Genomic DNA, 21,889 nt, shown 5'->3' on the forward strand with positions numbered 1-21,889 from the left:
TACAGGCTAGACTTTAACTTGGGCCATTCAGTATAACTGGGGCAGTCACAGCCCAAAAAATAACCATTGATATCTTCAAAGGCACCTTTTGCTGGGCAGCAAGTGGGTGTCCTCTTGTTTCAGGTAATAGGCTCTTTATTATGTAAATCAGGGTCCTATGACTTACATAGGATTCCAATAGCAATTTTAATGGACATCTGGGTGAAGAATGCTTTGTGCAGACTCCACCTAGATTTTCCAGCAGGACAACAGACTCTGAAAATTATTTTTGTGGCCGCAGGAGGGACACATGTGCTTCTCCAGGCCCCGATCTCACTCTCTCCCTCTTCCCTACCCCTCCCCACCAGGTCCTAATTTCTGCTGGCTTATTTCATTCAGAATTTTTAAAACCATAATGGGAGCAGAACTTTGCAAGGCCCCATAAGTTTGGTGAGACCTTGGGCAGAATCTTGTGCTCTCAGCTGTGGCTGGGATATATTTAATTGGGAGAGTTGTGGGTGGACACATGTGGGGTTGCTAACAGACTCCCAGGGGGGTGGGGGGTTTCATTGGCATGTAGTGCCTGATAAGGGGACTAAGCAACAGGAAGGGACACCCAATGAAAGCCACATCCCTGCCCTTGTTGCCGATCCCCCATTCTCCATGACCCCAACCCTGGACACCCCCTCCCACCATCATTCATCTATGGCCTGGGATGCTGCAATGATCCAAGACCTTGGGTGGGTATTGAACTGGCAGCAGCCAACACCTTCCCAGCAGGTAGAATTTTGGCCCCCAGGGTCCTTGATCCCTGCGGAGGGCCCGCTGCTGACCTAACAAATGCCAGAGTGGAACAAAATGTGGCAGGCCTTCCCAAAAAGAGGTGAGGGGGAGTAGGGTGCTAAATTTAAATAAGGGTAATTACAAAGGAATGAGGGCAGAGTTGGTTGGAGTGGACTGGGAAAGGAGTTTAGCAGAAAAGACGGTTGATGAAAAATGGCAGATGTTTAAGAAAGTAGTCCATGACTTACAACAAAGATATATCCCAGTGAGGAAGAAGGATTGTAGGAAGGGGATAAACCAACCATGGTTAACCAAGGAAGTTAAGGAGTGTATCAAATTGAAAGAAAAAACATACAATGTGGAAAAGATTAGTGGCAAGCCAGATGATTGGGAAAGTTTTAGGAACCAACAGAAGAAGACCAAAAAAAAATAAAGAGGGAGAAAATAAACTTTGAGGGTAAACTGCTAGGAATATAAAAATAGACAGTAAGAGCTTCTTTAAAAAAAAAGGAAGAGAGAGGCCCGAAGTGAACAGAGGCCCCTTAGAGAATGAGACTGGGGAAATAATAACGGGGAACCAGGAAATGGCAGAGGAGTTGAATAAATACTTTGCATCAGTCTTCACGGTAAAAGACATTAATAGCATTCTAAAAATACTAAATAATGAAGGGGCAAAAGGTGGGGAGGAAATAAATACAATAGCTATCACAAGAGAAAAAGTACTAGGGAAACTAATGGGGCTAAAGGCCGATAAGTCCCCTGGACCTGATGGGTTGCGACCTAGGATATTAAAGGAAGTAGCTGCAGCGATAGTGGATACACTGGCAGTAATCTTCTAAGAATCCGTAGATTCTGGAAAAGTCCCAGAGGATTGGAAAACTGCCAATGTAACACCCTTATTCAAAATGGGAGGGAGACAAAAAACAGGTAATTATAGGCCAGTTAATTTAACATCCGTCATTGGAAAAACATTAGAGTCTATTATAAAGGATGTAATAGCAAAGCATTTAGAAATGCATAATATAATCAAGCAGAGTCAGCATAGCTTCATGAAAGGGAAATCATGCCGACAAATTTATTTGAATTCTTTGAGGAGCAGGATAGATAAAGAGGAACCAGTAGATGTAATATATTTGGATTTCCAAAGGCGTTCAATGAGGTACTGCACATAAGGCTACTTAATAAGATAAGAGCCCATTGCGTTGGGGGTAGTATATTGGCATTGATGGAGGATTATCTAACTAATAGAAGACAGAAAGTTGGGATAAGGGGGGGCATTTTCAGTCGAGTGCCATAGGGATCAGTTTATTTAAATGCAGAAAGTCTGCAGAAAGTTGCAGCACAGAGGGATTTGAGGGTCCTCATGCATGAATCACAAAAAGCCAGCGTACAAGTTCAACATGTAATAGGAAGGCAAATGGAATGTTGGCCTTTATTTCAAAGGGAATGGAGTGTAAAAATAGGGAAGTCTTGCTAAAACTATACAAGGCACTAGTTAGGTCACACCTAGAATACTGTGAACAGTTTTGGTTCCCTTATCTAAGGAAAGATGTATTGGCATTGGAGGCAGTCCAGAGAAGGTTCACTAGATTGATCCCGGGTATGGTGGGATTTTCTTGTGAGGAGAGCTTGAGTAGGTTGGGCCTGTAGCCATTGGAATATAGAAGAATGAGAGGCGACCTTATTGAAACATATAAGATTTTTAGGGGGTTTGACAAGTTAAATGCTGAGAGGTTGTTCTCCCTTGTGGGAGAGCCTAGGACCAGAGGGCATAATCTCAGAGTAAGGGGTCACCCACTTAAGACAAAGATTAGGAGGAATTTCTTCTCTCAGAGGGTGGTTAATCTGTGGAATTCTTTACTACAGAGGGCTATAGAGGCTGGGTCGCTCAGTATATTCAAGGCTGAGATAGACAGATTTTTAATCAGTAAGGGAATCAATGATTATGGGCAAAAGGCAGTAAAGTGGAGTTGAGGATTAACACACCAGACATGATCTCATTGAATGGCGGAGCAGACTCGATGGACCAAATGGCCTACTTCTGCTCCTACATCTTATGGTCTTATGGGGGGATTTCACTGGCTCATCTACAGCTGGCTGCCTCCGCAAGGTTCCGCCACTTGCGTGCAGTAGGCAACTTACTGGAAAGTCACAGGTGCTCTATACTGATGGACCAGAAATCATAGCTACACAACCATAATGTTCTATAGGTTGCTCATTGCACACATAGCACTGCCAGTGACATGGCACCTCAGAAAGTTCCATCTGACATTTTTGCCTTGTGATGACAGTTGCCCAATTTGATGCTTTTTTGTTTGATCTCAAAAGTTGAGAATCTGATGTCTCAATGATCTGCTTTAGCCACCTAAAGTTCCTTCTTGTTTCATCAACAAGAAATTGACTTTTTACTGAGCAGCAATTGTGAAATGTACTTTTTCCAGTTGTCATTATATGCACTTCTAAAGTCCGCTTCCAGCAGTGTTTCTTGTGAAATTCCCTGGAGGGGAGATTTTCTCTAGCCCCTTTATACTAAGCTTTATTTGTTTAAAAGCAGCATTGGGAATAACACACCTTTGAAGGAATTCCCTGGATGTGTTTGGAAAATCAGCTGTAAAAGCCATGGACAGCTCTGATTTGAGATATACTCTATGTTTTAGAAGCAGTGAGGGAGTGCTGGGAGGTCCAGGATCAGTGCTGAAATGTCACAGTTCAACACTTCAGTCTTTGAAATAACGTGTAAACAGTGCCTCTCAGCTGGAGATCACCTCCATGAGAAAATCATTTGTTAGTAAACACACAATACAATGACAAAATTTCATTAAAACACTTCATAACTATCCCAATGATTCAGAGCTAAACCTGTGAAACATACAGAGCCAGAAGGCTTCAAATTTGATGTCTAAATGAGGCTGAGTTAGTTGATCTCATTGGGGCAATGTTAGAAGCTTTGTAATTCGCCTTTGGGTTAGAAAAGGAAAACTTTATAGCCTAAAATTCCAAGGGGTTTTATGTTTTTGGTTATCAGGTTTGCTTTGTCTGGCTGTGCCCTTGATATTAACACATTAGTTGGCGCTTGAAATAATATAGGCAGAGACCAATTAACTGAACAAGCACTGGTAGTTTATTGGAACTAAGAACAGAGCACTAATACCACATGTGCTTCTTCAATCACCTCCAGTTCTAGACTTGCAGTGTAGCAATTGGTTAATACGGTCACATGGTCAACTAACTACATTCTCTTAAAGGTACATAACTCCACTTTACCACAAGGGGATATGGCCAAGCACCTCCAGGAGTTACAGTGGGGGCCGGAAGAGCCCCCATAGAATTTCAAGGCCCTGATCATGATACAGTAAACCCCTACTCCACTGGAAGTACGTTTGTGTGGATTTCTGGTGAGCACAGAGAATCAGACTTCGCTAATGGGCAGCCTGACGGTATTCACTGTTGAACTGTAGAATCTCACAGCAGAGAAGGAGGCCATTCAACCTATTGTGTCTGTGCTGGCTCTTTGAAAGAGCTATATAACTTAGAAAGAGCTATATAACTTAGTCCCTTATCTCTGCTTCTTCCCTGTACCCCTACAAATTAGTCTTTTTCAATTTAATGTCCAATTGCCTTTTGAAAGTTCCTATGGAATCTGATTCCAGTACTCTTTTAGGTAGTGCATTCCAGTTCTTCACAAACCTCAGTGTAAAGAAATTTCCCATTTCCAATCCAATTCTTTTGTCAGTTATTTTAAATCTGTGATTTCTGGTTACTGACCCATTGGCTAGAGGAAACAGTTTCTCCTTACCTGCTCTATCAAAACCCCTCATAATTTTGAATCCCTCCATTATTAAGTCTCTTCTTAACCTTCTCTGCTCTAAGTAGAACATTCCCAGCTTCTCCAACCTTTCCCATAAAACTGAAATCTCTCATCCCTAGTATCATCCTAGTAAACTTCCTCTGCATCCTCTCCAGAGTCCTGACATCCTCTTAAAATTTATTGCCCAGAATTGTGTACAATATCCAGCTGAGGCCCAAAAGACATGTGTAAATATTTTCCTTGTCTACCTTGTTTTTGTATTTGATGATCCTATTTACAAGGTCAAGTATCCCATACACTTTCTTAACTATCTTATCAACCTCCTTTAAAGATTTGTGAATATGCACCCCCAGGTCCCTCTGTTCTTGCACCCCACTCAAAATAATATTATTTTGATTATACTGCCTCTTGGTGTTGTTCCTGTTCACATACATCTGAATTGAATTGCATTGGTGATTATCTGCCCATTTCACAACTCTATGTCCACTTGAGGTCTGCGACTATCAAGCTAATTATATTGTCAAGTTTTGTACCATCCACACACTTGAGAATTGTACTCATGTCCAAGCCCTGATCATTTTATTTGTAACAAGGTCAAAAATGATCCCAATGGTATCTTTAATTACCTCGGCCCCAAGCTCTGGAACTCCCTCCCTGCACCTCTCTGCCTCTCTCCCTCACTTACCTCACTTTTTTAAACCTGCCTCTTTGACCAAGCTTTTGGTCTTCTGACTTAATATCTCCTTTTGTGGCTCGTTCATACTTTGTTTAATAATGCTCCTGAGATGTTTCATTACATTAAAGGTGCTATATAAATATAAGTTGTTGTTGTAATACCAACCCCTGTGGGATCCCACTTCATATTCCATTCATCTGTTGACCACTACGTCCATCTTCAACAAAAACAGAATTACCTGGAAAAACTCAGCAGGTCTGGCAACATCAGCGGAGAAGAAAAGAGTTGACGTTTCGAGTCCTCATGACCCTTCAACAGAACTGTCCATCTTCTATCCCTTAGCCAATTGCATACCCAAGCATCATTGTTTCTTTAGTGTGTTTCTATTTTCTATTTTCTGAATAGTTTTCTCATCCTTGATTTTTTTGGCCCTTTCAATAACCAGTTTAAACCTAATTTTATTACAATCACCGTTACCCAGATGTTCTCCCACTGAAACATATTTCACATGCCTTACTTTATTCCCCAAAATCTCTAATCTTGATCAATATATCTATAAATAATATCCACTTGGGTGATGTCCCAGCCTATAAATCTTATCTTAGTGCAGAAGTCAAGAGGCGAGGATAGGGCAGAGAAATTTAACAAAAAATGTTGCATTAAAAAAGATTGCCTCAATGCAATGCTTGCATAACTGTGATAAAATAGTGCAGAGTTAGGGTTGCCAAACCACTAGGATTGTTCTGGACCCTGCTACAAACAACCCAAGAGGAAAAAAACATTGAGCCATTCAAAGAAAACATTTTTTTATATGTTTCTTGAACACTTTAGTTGAATAGTTACAAAAATATTGAAGATGGAAAGAAAAGACTGTGGGCAGAATCGTCCCAGATTTGCACAAAGTGCAGTAGTAGGCAGGAAAAAGGACATTTTACCCGCTGATCGCGATGGCGGCTTTTCGTGCCATATTTTCCCATTCCTGATGCACCCTGCATCATTAATTATGCATTCACGGGGAGCACACCGGCTCGCTGACAGGTGGGCTTGGGTTTGCCCGCCATGCCGTGTCCTCAGCGCTTCCTTGCTCCAAGCACCATATTTAAAGCACACCAGAGCACATGCCTTCAGACCAGGACTGTACCAGGTGACAGATGCCCCTTAAAGCAAAGAAGACGGCAGCTCCCAAATTTAGTGACACCTCTCTGGGGCATCTGCTCAACGCAATGGAAGACCGCCATGATGCCCTTTGCCTGCACTCTGGCAGCAGGAGATCCACCAGAATCAACAATCCGGCCTAGGAGGCAATGGCAGCTGCAGTGAGCACCACTGAAGCACAGAGGAGGTCAGCCATCCAGTGCAGGAAGAGGATGGATGTTTTCATCCGTTCTGCCATGGTAAGTCACTCTTCTCATCACTCTCAACTCACACACTCACAAACCCATCACACATCCAGATGGATCTCACACCTCAAGGGACAACACCACTAAATCTCACACATGCCCTCACATCTCCAACAGGCTTATATCCTCTGGAGCTCACATCCTCATCCCTTTCATGGCTCCACTCCCCACACAAACATTCAGTGCAGTGCCATGGATTCTGCTCACACTCTCTCCATCTGTTTTCATGCAGGATAAGCTGGCTCACAACAGGAGGGAGAGGTCCCAGACCAGGGTTGAGTGGCCCAGATTAGACCCTTTACTCAATTTGAGGACTGTGCCATCGCACTGATTGATGAGGATGTGGACTATGCCTGCAGCAACAGTGAGGTTGGCGGCAAATAACCACATGAGGATACTTCACTGTATTATCCCTCTCTCAACACAACTGTAAGTGTTTTCTCTCCTGCTTTTGACTCTGCTGCCATGCAGTAATTATCTCTGCTTTGGTTCACAGGGAGCTCTGTCAAGCGACTGATGCCCTCAGCCAGCCAGATCCTCAGCTCCATCCAGGTCATCACCTCCAGTGAAGAGGACACCTCCTCCATTGAAGAACTGGAAATAAACAGCCTGGAAGACCTGTCACACTGCTTACACACACCCTCCACCAGCACAGAGACACACACTTCGGTGGGACCTAGATCTAGGTCAAGAGTAGGCTCGGGTTCACAATCTGGTGGTCACCACACACTTACGTGTCCACAGCAGGAGGAGGCAGGTTCAGCCGGAAGAGGTATCTGTGAGATCTGAGTCAGATGCTGAGCCTCTGGGTTCAGCCTTCCAACTCATTGTGGAGAGTCAGCAGAAGGTGGGGGAAAATCTTGCAGAGCTGTTGCCTCTCAACAGAGTGGCATGCAAGCCGGAGGAGTGCGACCGCCTGCTCTCTGATGACATGGAGGCCTCCATGGTAAGGATAGCAGATGCCATAGAGACCCTTGTCCAGCAGAATGCAGAGATATACGTAGACTTGCACTCGACTGCGGTAACCATGGGTGAGTTCCTGCAGTGGCAACGAGAGAGGGAAACTGGATATCTCAACATCCCCCCAGATGCTCCTTCCCCTCAAGGGGTCAGGCCAGGACCCTCGGGCACCCGAAGGGAGGATGAGCAGCAGCTGGACACACCAGGGTCATCCCCTCAGGAATTTCAGAGGCTGTCCTGTCCCTCCGAGGCCGCTTTGGCTCTGACCCCCTCAACATCACCCTCTGTCACTACAGAGGTAGCCTATCCCACAGGAGGACAACCAAAGCAAGCCAGGGCCCTCAAGGCCTCTACTCCACAGAGGACCCACGCAGAGTTTATCAGAGGCAGCAGGGCGACCATTGCACAAGCTGTCTCCACCTGCGGATGTCAGGGCAGCACCTAGAAGAAGTGATAGACATAGAAAAGTTAAGAATTTCTGATCACAAGCAGTTGCATGGGTGAACACATTTTGTTACTTTATAAACTGAAAATATATTCACTTTCACCAAGTAATATGTAATGGTGTCTTTTGGCTTCATTTACAGGCTTCACAAGTCCTCCCCCTGATTCCCCCACTAGCAGTTCAGCTCCAAACAGCTGGCCCATGAAGTTTCTGGAGGGGGAAGTGCATGTGTGTGTGGCAGGGCCTTTCGGAGCCTCACGCAAGCATTCTCTCAAGGCAGAATATTGAGTTCAGCAAGCAGGGGGCAGGGCCCACTCACCAACACGTAAAATGATGCGGGATGACGCTGGGCGAAACTCCTGACATCATCCGGGGTCATTTCAATTTTTAGGTCAGCAGGGGTACTGCCAAATCAGCAGTGTGCCCACCGACCTGGCAACATCCAATTGAGGCCATTTAAAAATTAATTGAAGTACTTAAAGGACCTGCCCATCCAACCTTAAGGTTGGTGGGCAGGCCAAGAGCCCTGGCAGGCTTCAGAAAAAGCATGAAACCTCATCCATGGGCGGGATGAGGTTTCATGTAGGTTTTTAAAAATTTAATGGAAATTTAATTAAAAGTGATGAACATATCCCAACTCATGTGACAGTGTCACCAGAGGGGACATGTCAGAGAAATTTTATTTTTCTATATTTCACATTTTTGAATTTGATCTCCCTGAGGCAGCACTTAGCCTCAGAGAGATCAGTGCACTCTTCTGCGCGCATGCTCGAAAGAGCCCACTCTCGGCTTAGGGAATGCCCACCCCCGCACCCACACAGGGAGCACATAGCACCTCCTGGCAGACATCACGACAGGCGGGCCTTAATTGGCCCGCCCACGTAAAATGGCGGTGCGCCCCCAATCAGGGGCGCCGAACGGAGGCGTGCCTGCACGTGCCCACACTTGAACATCCCCTCCAACGGGGGGAATATTTTTCCCCCACTCACATGGAGCCTTCCTCCATCATACTCATCTCAATGTCCCGAGCATTTTCAATGCTGCCTGCTGGGGTTCTCTTTTGGTTGTCTATCTGAACTGAGCTTCATCTCCACCCACTGATCACACTCACCTGCAGCACCTGTGCCCACCCAACAGGAGGCTCCTCTCACTTTCTATTTGAAAAACATGTTCGTAGTAAGGTTTCTTCTCAGCTTCCCCGTTGTTTCCCCTCCCCTCGTCACCCATGTCCTTTCCCCCATTACCTTCCACCTCCCCACATCACTGACTAACCAGAACACTTTTCTTTCCAGGATATCCAGCTCAACATGCACGTTCCCTATCTTGCCAAGAATCCCACCTCCATCCTCACTGACCTCCCCGACCTCCTCCTTCCTACCCCCAGGGTCCATGTCTGCCTCCAAGTCCCCACCTACTATCCTCACCGCCCCTTCCACTGCTATGGCTGCAACCTTACCCGCCCACCCTTCCGGCTCACTCTTTCCCCTCTCATGTTCATCATTCCCTCCTATCACGCCCACCCTCAGCTCACTCCCCAGGAGGCCGACATTGGGCAGAATTGTCCCAGATTTGCACCGTGCAGTTGTGAGCAGGATAGGATGTTTTAGCCGCCGGCCACAATGGCAGCATTTCACGCCTTGTCATCCCAATCCCACCTCATTAATCATGCATTCCCAGGAAACACGCTGTTTCGATGCCAGGTGGGCTGTAATTTTCACGTCACACCATCACCTCACTGCTTCATCGCGCCAGGCGCCATGTTTAATGTGCAGCCATGCAATCACCTCTCAATGCTTCAAGCCAAGACTGCTGCAACGAAGGCAAAAAGACTGCAGCCCTCCTTGTTTAATGACACATCCCTTGAGTACTTTTTGGACGCAGTGGAGATCTGCCATGATGTCCTCTACCCCCACTCTGGCCACAGGAGGGGTAGCAACATCATTAATCCAGCATGGGAGGCAGTGGCAGTGGTGGTCAGCACCAATGCCCTACAAAAGAGGACAGCCACCGAATGCCAATAAAAGATGAATGATCTTCTCCTTTCTGCCAGGGTAAGTCACGCTTCTCATCACTCTCAACTCACACACAAACCCATCGCACATCCACAGGGTCACTGCCAGTTCAAGGGACATCACTATTCACTCTCTCACACACACCTTCAATGTCCTCATCCCATCCATGGGACCACTCACCACCCACACATGCCAGGCATACTTTTCATCTGCCCTGGCAGGCGTCCGGCTTACACTCTCTCCATCTGTATTCCTGCAGGACAAGCTGGCACACAACAAAAGGGAGAGGTCGCAGACTGGTGGAGCAATGCTGGAAATCAGTGTCCTCATGGACTTTGAAAACAGAGCCACCCAGTTGGCCGATAAGGATCTGGACCGTTTCTGTGCTGATGGTGAGGTTGGCAGTGCTCCACCAAGTGAGGATCCAGCAGTGCAACATCCATCAGACAACCATGCCATGAGTGATTTGTCCTATTCTGCAGTCCCCTGCCATGCACTAATTATGCCCCCTTCCTTTCACAGGCACATCTGGGAAACAGCCGACAGAGTCCACGACACATGGCCTCCAATCAAGCACCGAAGAAACCTCTGAAGAGGAATCTGCAGGCACCTTCATTGAAGACCCACACCCTTCATCAGAGCAGAGACACACATAGAGTAGTCTTGGGATCACAATCGCAATTGATGAGCACATTGCACTGTCTGCTCCACAGCAGGTAGCGGCAAGGACTGCCCAGGTTTCCGGCACTCAGAGGACTGCTGGAGACCAGAAATCTGCTGAGTCCGAATCAGATATGAGCCTCTGGACTCGGTCATACCTTAGTTGCTGGAGCTGCAAAGGCAAGCTGGAACATCAGGAAGGGGTGTCCGCTGCACTCCTCAGATTGCAAGGCATGATGGAGGAGTCTCTCCGCCTTCAGCCTGAGGTGATAGAACCAGCACACCAATGCACCAAGATCAACACTGGTAGAGTGGCAGCCACCATGGAGACCTTAGTTCAGGACATCTGTCCTGCACTGCTGGCAGGCCAAACTTCATCACTGATGTGATAGTTGGCCTCCAGCAGTGTCAACACGAGAGGGGTGCAGGGCAGCTCGGTCTCACTCCAGCTACCTCTTCTCCTCAAGGAGTTTGCCAGGGGTCCTCGGGCACCCATAAGGAGGAGGATCAGAAGCTGCACACCCCAGGGCCACCCACCCAAGTGATTCTGGGAGTGTCCAGCCCATCCGAATCCCCTCCTCCTGTGAAATCAGCAGCTCCACTCCACAGACCAATGAGGGTGCCACTGCCACACTGCAAGGCTCCGAAAGGAGACAGAGACTCTCCAGGGGATGTCGGGGGAGCACCAAGATGTAGCAGTGGGATTAGGAATGTTAAGAAGATGTAGTTGCAGTCTGGGCATGCGTTTTAATTACATGTATGAAAGTTTCACTGTTGTAAATCAACTCACAAGAATATCTCCCTGCCTACTGTTCTGAGGAGCAGTGTCCGTGTCATTGAGATTTGAAACCTTGGTTCCTGCACAAGATAAAGGCAGGCGATTCAGTCCAGGGCTTCTTCCCTGTGCTCTGTGCAACCTTCAGACCAAAGTGATGATCTGGCCACACATTCACTAGACCCATTACTAATGCATTACTAATGCCTGCGCATCAATGGTGGTTGTCATTGCTGCCAAAATATCGTGGGCAATATTCCGTCATTCCCTCTGTGTGCTTTCAGCATTTTTAAGGTGGGGGTGGCCCCCATCTCCTCAGCATCTATGACTGGTGACACAGTGCTCCTGAAGGGGTCAGGTACCGAAGGCTGACGAAGGATCAGGTGCATTTAAAGTTTCATGGCTGCATCTCCATAATATGACCCTGGTCACATTGCACAAGCGAGCTGTCCTCGGCCAGACAGGAGTCAGACATTCTCAGAGGCTATGTGAAGATCAATTGAGTGTCCTCACTGCATGTCATCATTACCCTCCTGGAATCGAGTGACTATTGGGGCCTCACTGCATCTCCATGACATGAACCTTTTCACAGAGGGTATGTGTGCTGCTGTCAGCCAGACTGGAGTAAAACATTCACAGATGCAATGTGAGGATCTATGGAGTCACCTCACTGCATGTCATCATCATCCTCCACAAATCTAGCAGCTATGAGGGCCTCGCGAGCGCCTGCCACATCTGACCAGTGCAAGGGCCTCATTGCTGTTATCGTCACCTTCGACGACCATTTCACCCTCATCCCTGTCAACGTCCACCTCATCAGAGGAGATATCCAGCTCTTCCATCTCCTCCTCAGCTAGCTCCACTCCCCTTTGCAGCGCCAGGTTGTAAAGGGCACAGCATGGCACTCTCTATGGACGATATTGCAAGGCTCCCCCAGACCAGTCCAGGCACCAGAACCTCAGTTTCAGCATCTCGACGGTTTGCTCCACCAATGTGCAAATTGCAGCATGAACCTCGTCATACCTCCGCTCTGCTGCAGTCTGAGGTTGCTACACAGGTGTCATTAGCCATGTCCTCTGTGGGTAGCCCTTGTCCCCGAGGAGCCATCCATGCAGCCTCTCTGGACCTTGGAAAATGACAGGGATCTGAAGCCGACTGAGAATGTAGGAGTCGTGGACACTATTTTGGAACCATGCTCAGACCTGCAGGATGCGTTTGTGGTCACACACCAGCTGATCATTCAGCAAGTGGAAACCCTTGCGTTTGACATAGTTGACCGCTTGTTGTGAAGGAGCTCTGAGCACCACGTGGGGTGGAGATGGCACCCTGCACCTTTTGGAAACTTGAGATCTGGGCAAATCCCGGCACTCTTGCATCCGGGCTTTCCTGGTCCCAGGTGAAATGCACAAAGTTCCATGCCTTTGTGAAGATGGCGTCCGTGACCTCACTGATGCATTTGTATGTGGAGGCTTGTGATATCCCACAGAGATCACCTGTGGAGCCCTGAAAAGAGCCACTGATGTAAAAATTGAGCAGCGCGGTCACTTTCACAGCCACAGGCAGTGGATGATCTCCATGTACCCATGACGCCAAACTCTGCAGATGTGACTGAATAGTTCCCTAGAGCTGCGCAGCCTTCGGCAACACTGGTTCTCTGTCATCTGCCTGAATGAAAGGCGGCATCTGTAGACCTTGGGTCTAGCTAGGTGCCGAATAGCAACAGCTCACTGTGGCTCCAGCGGCATGTGCGGGAGCCCCAGGTACCCCTCTTCCTGAGGGTACTGTTCCTCCCTCTACCCAGCCAGACGCCTCCGCTGCTCTCTTCCCCTTCGTCTCTGTTCTCTGTAAGCCACAAGGCATACAGCTAGGTCACCAGCCTCCATGACCCTGTTGTACTCCTCCTGCAGGATGAAAGAGAGATTCACATGAGTTAGCTTGGGTGTTCTAAGAACCTCTCTTGGTTACGTCTGAAGGCCCCTTAACACATCCCAGAGAGCGCTAGCCACCACTTGGATGGCCAGAGTTTAAAGTGCTGCATGGCCTCCCACCTCCACCCCACTCCACCTGATCAATTGGTGGCAGCTTCACCCACTGGACTGCACCCTGTGCTCTCAGCTCAGGCGGAGGCATTATCTTAACCCCCTTTGTAAGGCTGTACTGTTAGCTTGAACCATGGGGGAGACTGTTCCAAACTGGAGTGATGATATTGCAAGGGGCTATGAGCGCCACCACCAGTGACTGCTCCATGGCCAGTTTTAACAAGGAGATTGTACAATGTGTGCAGTCATCCAATTGTTCTGCAGTCCACTAAAACTCTCATTACTTTGCAGTCTGTGCCCAAGGGGTGAAAAGCTTTAGAGCACTTGGTGGCACTTTCATAACTCTGCATTGCTTTTGTGGGCAGATAATTTGGACGGCTCGACTCCAAGCATGTCAACGTGGCTGCATCTGAACTGCCTCAGCTGCAGAGGAATGATCACTTTATACAAGTTTTCCCGAATGTATGGCCACTTCCGTCCCCCTTGTAAGATCCAGTGTGGATGATTCCGGCAAGCTGGACTTATAATGATATACAGACGCACTACAATGAGGCTCCTGATCTCTGGTGGCAGGAAATGCAGCCCGCCATTGACAGGCAGAGCGGACAATTGCAAACTGGTTTCATGATATTGTGAAACCGATTTTTCACCATCCTGCCATATTGTCCGTTCATACCACCAAACATGCCTGACACCAGCAGGCATGGAAAATTCCCTCCCTTGACTCCACAGACTCCTCCCTTGCACATTCACCAGGGCCCGCCCGCCCCTTACTCCCTCGTCCACCCTTACTCCCTCCTCCCCCGGATTCCATTCTCCCGGGTCTTCTTCCCCCCTCCAAACTCCTACCCCCCTCCAAACTCCTTTCCCCCCTCTAAACTCCTTCCTCCCCTCTCCAAACTCTTTTCCTTACTCCTTCCTCCCCCCTTACACCAACACCCCCCAGTTCCTGTACTCCCTCAACCCCCCGCAAACCTCACCACTCCCCAACATAATTATCCCTGCCACCCAGCCCCCACAACTTCACCTACCCCCCCCCCCGGTACAACTTCCTCTCCCAGTCAAACATAGACCTTCCTGTCCCAACCCCACCCCCAGTACACCTTCCTCTCCCATTGACAGCTGGACTTTCCTCTCCATCCCTTGACTATCGTCGATAGCAATCCATAGCCAAGACCATGATGGGCCAAAGCAGACCACAGACATAAAAGGAGACCTCCCACCTTCCATGAGCTGCATTGTGGAAGAGCCACATCCATGAGAATCCACCCATGCGATGCATGTGTTCCTCCAGGGTCCAGTAGCTTTAGGGCTCCAGCATCTTCTGCTTCTCGGATATCTGTGAGGTGAGCAAGGTCCTAACTCCAAGTCCCAACTTCTGCACATCACACTTGTCAAGACGTGTTCTGGGCCGGCATGTTTTCCCATTGATGTGGGCAGTAAATTTGACATGGGGGGTGATTCCGGCAAGCAGGCAAGATGATGTGATGCAAATGCATTAAAATTAGTTTCCCGACATTGGACGGCAGGAAAGGCAGCCGGCCATTGACAGGCGGAGCGGATGATTGCAAACTGGTTTCACAACGGCAAAAAAACTATTTTTGGCCTTCTTGCCATATTGTCTGCGCACACCCGTCATGTGATGGAAAATTCCAGCCTGTTTGACTGGGAAAGGATGGTGGAAGCAGGAGGTCATGTTGTGATACTTCCACACACTAGCAAAATATTATGCTGTGTAATCGCAATATCTAATGTTAGTGTATAAACTTAGTGTATTCATATGAAATTCCTTTATTGACATTTTAGCAGAGGTTCCAATCTCAAAAGGGTTAAAGTTTCTATTAAATTTGTACACAGAGGCACTTTATGAATGCATGAATGACTCATCCACTTAATATCAGTGTGATTATCATCCCATCGATCTCACGGAACCTGAGTTGGTAACCCTCTTTACTATCTTTACACATGTAATCAAGAAGTTTTGTAGTTTTGTTTTGAGTGAACACCATTTTAGGCAACAGTTCTCTGTCCTAACTCTTTAAATCCTAAGAGGAAAACTCAAAAGTTGTTCCACAGTAGGCTAAAATTTTAAAATATGCAGAAAGTGCAATCACTACAGCAACTACATAACTATGTACGAGTATTAAAAAGTAATCTTTGAGTTTCTGTAATATGATAAGTGATATCAACACATATCTCAAAACACAAAATTGAACTTATTGCTAAAATTTAGCTGAGAAATCACCAGGGTAAGTGATATCAGTGAATAGTTTCCAGTTTGCTCAGACGATATTAGCTTAAGGGAGGATAATGTGAAAATGGCGAGGCCCAGAAGTCCTATTTCATAAAATTTATAATAGGCTCTGGTATGAGATCGATGGGATGATAATCACACTGATATTAAGTGGATGAGTCATTCATGCATTCATAAAGTGCCTTTGTGTACAAATTTAGTGGAAACTTTAACCCTTTTGAGATTGGAACCTCTGCTAAAATGTCAGTAAAGGAATTTCATATGAATATACTAAGTTTATACACTAACATTAGATATTGCGATTACACAGCATAATATTTTGCTAGTGTATGGAATTAAAAATCAACAGTACCAAATGTTATTTGACCTTTCTTTCTGACACATACATGCAGGCTGGCAAGTACTATTGAAAAAGTTTATGAATTTAAATCCAATAAGGTCCATTGGGCCTCCCATTCCCCCAGGGTCTGTAACCTGACTGCCACTATTGTGAAGGGTAATCATGGGTTCCTATTCCTACATGGCCTTGTTATCATGGAAAGCTGCCATTGCCCTTCCCCCAGCACATCAAATTGCTAACTGACCATCCCCATCTGGTGAATTCTCACAAGCAGCTTAAATCATTTGGTTGCATCAGGTTTTTTCCTTCTTGTTTAAGTCTGAAACATTCATTCTTGAACTGCTCACTTTATAAGTAGTACGTCTTGATAATATTTATCGTGGTTATTCATCCATTGTTTATCCCCTGCCACTGGAGATGTAATTCAGTACTGCCTAACTGAAGATAGGCAGCTGTACTTCAAAACTTTGGGAGATGGTACTTAGTTCACGTCATCTTGACATAAACTGAATGTGATCCCTATAGTGACTGCAGTACAAATGGATCGAGTGGCAACAATTGAATTGCTTTATGTTAGGCTATAGGAGCATGTAAATGAGATTTGAATGTGCAAGAATTATAATTTAACCTTTCACATTTTTAGTTTGCTAACCATGTCTGTTTTGTTAGCATCAGAAATAAGTACCTCTCCCCTTTTTCACTAATGTGAGTGAAGATGTGCCTTTTGTGTGCTGACTGCTATTGGAATATCACTGAAAACATTTTGTGTTCTTCTAATCTTTATTTCAATTTCTCACATTTTTTTCAATAACAAGAAATTTAATTTTTATATCATTTTTAGTGTGGGCAAATGCCACCAGTCACTTCATATGAGCATTATCAAACAAATCTCGACACCAAGCTACGAAAGATTTTAGGGCAGATGACCAGAAACTTGGTCAAAGAGGCAGATTTTAAAGAGTGTCTGAAAGGAGGAGAGAGATACAGAGAGAAGGAGAGTTGTAGTGAGGGAATTCCAGAGTTTAGGGCCTAGGCAGCTGATGACACAGCCACTATTAATGAAAATCAGGAATGTGCAGGACACCAAAATTGGAAGGACACAGAGATCCCAGAGGGTTGTGGGTGGATGAGGTATTTGAAATAAGCTAAATTTTAAAATCCTGGCTGTAACTGAGAACCATGTTGAAATTTTCCATCAATAGATAAAACTGTAAAATAAATAAGGCAATTACCCTATGTCTGGAAGTGCCAACCTGGGAACTTTTGGGGTAGTTACTGGAGAGCAGCCATCTTTGATTCCTCACCCTCCTTTGTATCAAATAAGCTTCTCAACCCTCCAGGATTGTCCTGGTGTCTGCAGGAATTCAAAATTAATTTCCTGGTTACTATGCTAACAACCCAGGAAAAAAGTCATAGTGGAAATTAAAAAATGTACTTCTTAAAATTGTTCAGGAGAAAAGGGCAGTGCTGGAGATACAGGGAGGTGGTGGAGTAGCGGTAATGTTACTGGACTAATAATCCAGAGACCCAGGCTAATGCAGGTTCAAATCACACTGCAGTCGGTGGAGTTTAAATTCAATTAATAAATCTGGAATTAAAAGTTGGTCTCAGTAACAGTAACCATGAAACCATTGTCGATTGTCATTTATACCCATTCAGTTCACTAATGTCCTTTAGCGAAGGAAATCTGGTCTGGCCTACATGTGATTCCAGACCCTCAGCAACGTGGCTGACTCTAAAATGCTTTCTGAAATGACCTAGCAAGCCACTCAGTTATATCAAACTGCTACAAATTCAAAAAGGAATGCAACCAGACTGACCACCCAACATTGGCAAAGGCACTAGAAACAACAATGGTAAACCCAGCCCTGTTGACCCTGTAACATCTTCCTTCCTAACATCTGAGGTTTTGTGCCAAAATTGGGAGAGCTGTCTCACAGGCTAGTCAAGCAACAGCCTGACATAGGCATACTCATGAAATCATACCTCACAGACAATGGCTGGGATTTTCTGCTCCCGATCGCGGCAGACATCATGGCGGGCACAAGAGCTAATCTTCCAAGAAGGCCCAAAGCCAGCTTTACGATGATGTAAAACAAGGAAGTGATTGCGTGCTTCAGCCATCAATGGCGGGCCACGTATCCCGCCGCTGAACCTTGCAAAAGTCATTAGCATAACTCAGCATCCTGTTATGACGTCTGCTTGCTGGAATCATCCCTCTATACCGGGTCAAGAGCCCATGTCAGTACGTAATTAGAACAATATCTTTCACAACAGGATTTAAAACGATGTGCAGCTGGCGACCTGCACTTCGCTTCTGATCCCAAGGTAAGTTTGCATAACTTGCATTGTGCAGCACTGGTGGGGGTCAGCCCCAGACTTTGCAGGCTGCACCGCATCAGTTTCGGGTGGGTGGGGGTCTCAAGGCAAGTCTCTACAGGTACATCAGCAGGGTTAAGGTGGGGGTGGCTTTTACTGTGCTGCAGGGCAAGGCCTCCAGTGGGGAAGGGGCCAGACAGGACTGAGGGAAGGGAAGGGGCTGCAGGGCAAGGGCTTCATTGGGAACAATGAGCTGGGAAGGTTGCACTGAGACACATGACTGGGGGGCCAAAGTAATAAGGGACCATCCAACTGAATTTATAGTTTCAAAATGAGGACAGAGTCACAGTTTGAGACAGTTTAGCAGCTGTTCAATTGACATGCAAGGAGTCAGGAAAATGAAGCAATAATGCCCATGCATGCAACACTGATCCCTCAAATTGACACTGATTGTTCCCCTAGTTTTAAACCCTCATTTGTGGCCTTCAAATTCACCAGAGTGTTATGGAACTTCAGAGTTATTGGACGACTAGGCAAGGTTGAGAACCCCCTTGGAAATGTGGCCAATCACCACTCACAGAGGAGGGACTTCTGGACCACCCAAAATTGATCTCATATACTCACTGAATATTAATCCTCATGTTTCATCAAACAGCGCAGTCTTGGAGTGCAGGTTGTTACGATCAGACCCTGGGTGAGGTCCCCCAATTTGTTAACTTCCCAAATTGGACCCCAATTTTGTTGTAAAAACAGAAAATGCTAGAAAAACTCAGCAAGTCTGACAGCATCTGTGGAGAGAGAAACAGAATTGACGTTTCAACTCCATATGATCCTTCTTCAGAGCGACAGAGAAGTAGAAATGTGATGAAATTTATACAGTTTAAGAGGGGTGGAGAAAGTGAAGCTGGATAGAAGGCCAGCGATAGGTGGGGGCAAAGGAGAGATTGACAAAGATGTCATGAACAAAAGGACAAAGGGATTGTTAATGGCAGTGGTATGGACTAAAAGAAGTGCTGATAGTGGCATTAAGAAAGCAGAATGTGATAATAGCAGGATAAGCATTCTGAAAAGAACAACATGAAGAAGTAACAGATGGCCCTTGTGGGGGATGGGGTGGGAGGAGGGGGAAGTTGTGGGGGGAAAAAATGGATTGAAAATGTGATAAGAAGGGGGGTAAAAAAGGCGGATAAACAATGAGTAAATGAATGAAAATAAAAATGAATAAAAATAAAAATAAGTGGATAAAAAATAAAAATGAATTTTGAAAGAAAGGATAAAAAAGAGGTGTGGATTGAGGAGAGAGATTGTGGTCTGAAGCTGTTGAACTCAACGTTAAGTCCGGTATGTTGTAAAGTGCTTAATCGGAAGATGAGGTGCTGTTCCTCCAGTTTGCGTTGAGCTTCACTGGAACATTGCAGCAGGCCAAGGACAGACATGTGGGCATAAGAGCAGGATGGTGTTTTGAAATGACAAGCAATAGGAAGGTCTGGGTCATGCTTGCGGACAGACTGAAGATGTTCCGCAAAGTGGTCGCCCAGTCTGCATTTGGCCAACCCAATGTAGAGGAGACTGCATTGGGAGCAGCGAATGCAGTAGACCAAATTGAAGGAGTTGCAAGTGAAGTGCTGCTTCACCTGAAAGGAATATTTGGGCCCCTGGATGGTGAGGAGGTAAAGGGGCAGGTGTTGCACTTTGTGTGATCGCATGGGAAAGTACCATGGGAAGGGCATGAGGTAAGGAAGGAGTGGACCAGGGTGTCCCGAAGGTAACTATCCCTGCAGAATGCTGATAGGGGATGCTGAGGGGAAGATGTCTTTGATGTGGCATCATGCTGGAGTTAGTGGAAATGGCATTGGATCATCTTTTGAATGCAGAGGCTGATGCGGTGAAAAATGAGGACAAGGGGGACACTGTCATAGTTCTGGGAGGGAGAGGAAAGTGTGAGGTCAGAGGCACAGGAGATGGGTCGGACACAGGTGAGGGCCCTGTCAACCACAATGGGTGGGAAACCTTGGTTAAGGAAGAAGGAAGACATGTCAAAAGCGCCACTTTGGAAAGTGGCATCATCAGAACAGATATGATGGAGGTGAAAGAACAGAGAGAATGGGATGGAGTCCTTACAGGAAGCAGGGTGTGAGGAGCTGTAGTTGAGGTAGCTGTGGGAGTCAGTGGGCTTGTAAGGAATATTGGTGGACAGTCTATAACCAGAAATGGAGACAGAGAGGTCAAGGAAGGGGAGGGAAGTGTTGGAGATGGACCATGTGAAGGTGATAGAGGGGTGGAAAATTGGAAGCAAAATTGATAAATTTTTCCAGGTCCAGATGAGAGCATGAAGGGGCACCGAAACAGTCATCGATTAACTGATGGAACAAGGAATGTTCCACATATCCCATAAAGAGACAGGCATAACTGAGGCCCATGCAGGTACCCATAGTCACACCTTTTTTTTGGAGGAAGTGAGACAAGTTGAGGAGAAATTGTTCACTGAGAGAACTAGTTCAGCCAGACAGAGGAGAGTGGTGGTGGATAGGGATTGTTTGGACCTCTTTTCGAGGAAGAAGTGGAGAGCACTCAGACCATCCTGGTGGGAGATGGAGGTGTAGAGGGGTAGAACGTCCATGGTCAAGAGGTGGTTAGGGCGAGAGAACTGGAAATTGTTGATATGTTGCAGGGCATCAGAGGAATCACGTATGTAGGTGGGAAGAGACTGGACAAGGGGAGAGAGAACGGAGTCAAGATAGGAAGAAATGGATTTTTTTTAATTCATTCATGGGATGTGGGCTTCACTGGCTGGGCCAGCAGTTATTGCCCATCCCTAGTTGCCCTTGAGAAGGTGGTGGTGAGCTGCCTTCTTGAACCACTGCAGCCAATGTGGTGTGGGTACAACCATAGTGCTGTTAGCAAGGGAGTTCCAGGATTTTGACCCAGCAACAGTGAAGGAACAATGATATATTTCCAGGTCAGGATGGTGAGTGACTTGGAGGGGAACTTCCAGGTGGTGGTGTTCCCATCTATCTGCTGCCCTTGTCCTTCTAGATGGCAGTGGCCATGGGTTTGGAAAGTGCTGTCGAAGGAGCCTTGGTGAATTCCTGCTGTGCATCTTGTAGATGGTACACACTGCTGCTATTGTGCATCGGTGGTGGAGAGAGTGTATGTTTGTGGATGTGGTGCCAATCAAGTGGGCTGCCTTGTCCTGGATGATGTCAAGCTTCTTGAGTTTTGTGGGAGCTGCACTCATCCAGGCAAGTGGAGAGTATTCCATCATACTCCTGACTTGTGCCTTGTAGATGGTGGACAGGCTTTGGGGAGTTAGGAGGTGGGTAACCCGTCATACTATTCCTAGCCTCTGACCTGTTCTTGTAGCCACAGTATTTACATGGCTAGTCCAGTTCAGTTTCTGGTCTTTAGTAGCCCCCAAGATGTTGATAGTGGTGGATTC

The 21,889-nt window shown here is 46.4% G+C and overlaps 1 long non-coding RNA gene across 1 annotated transcript in view; it reads left to right on the forward strand.

The window, feature by feature from the left end:
- The window catches only part of LOC121287770, a 273,491-nt gene that overhangs the window by 132,249 nt on the left and 119,353 nt on the right, over nt 1-21,889 (forward strand). The gene's annotated exons all lie outside the window — the stretch shown is intronic.

This window comes from Carcharodon carcharias, chromosome 15 (assembly GCF_017639515.1).
Source record: "Carcharodon carcharias isolate sCarCar2 chromosome 15, sCarCar2.pri, whole genome shotgun sequence".
In the NCBI taxonomy this organism is placed as follows: domain Eukaryota; kingdom Metazoa; phylum Chordata; class Chondrichthyes; order Lamniformes; family Lamnidae; genus Carcharodon; species Carcharodon carcharias.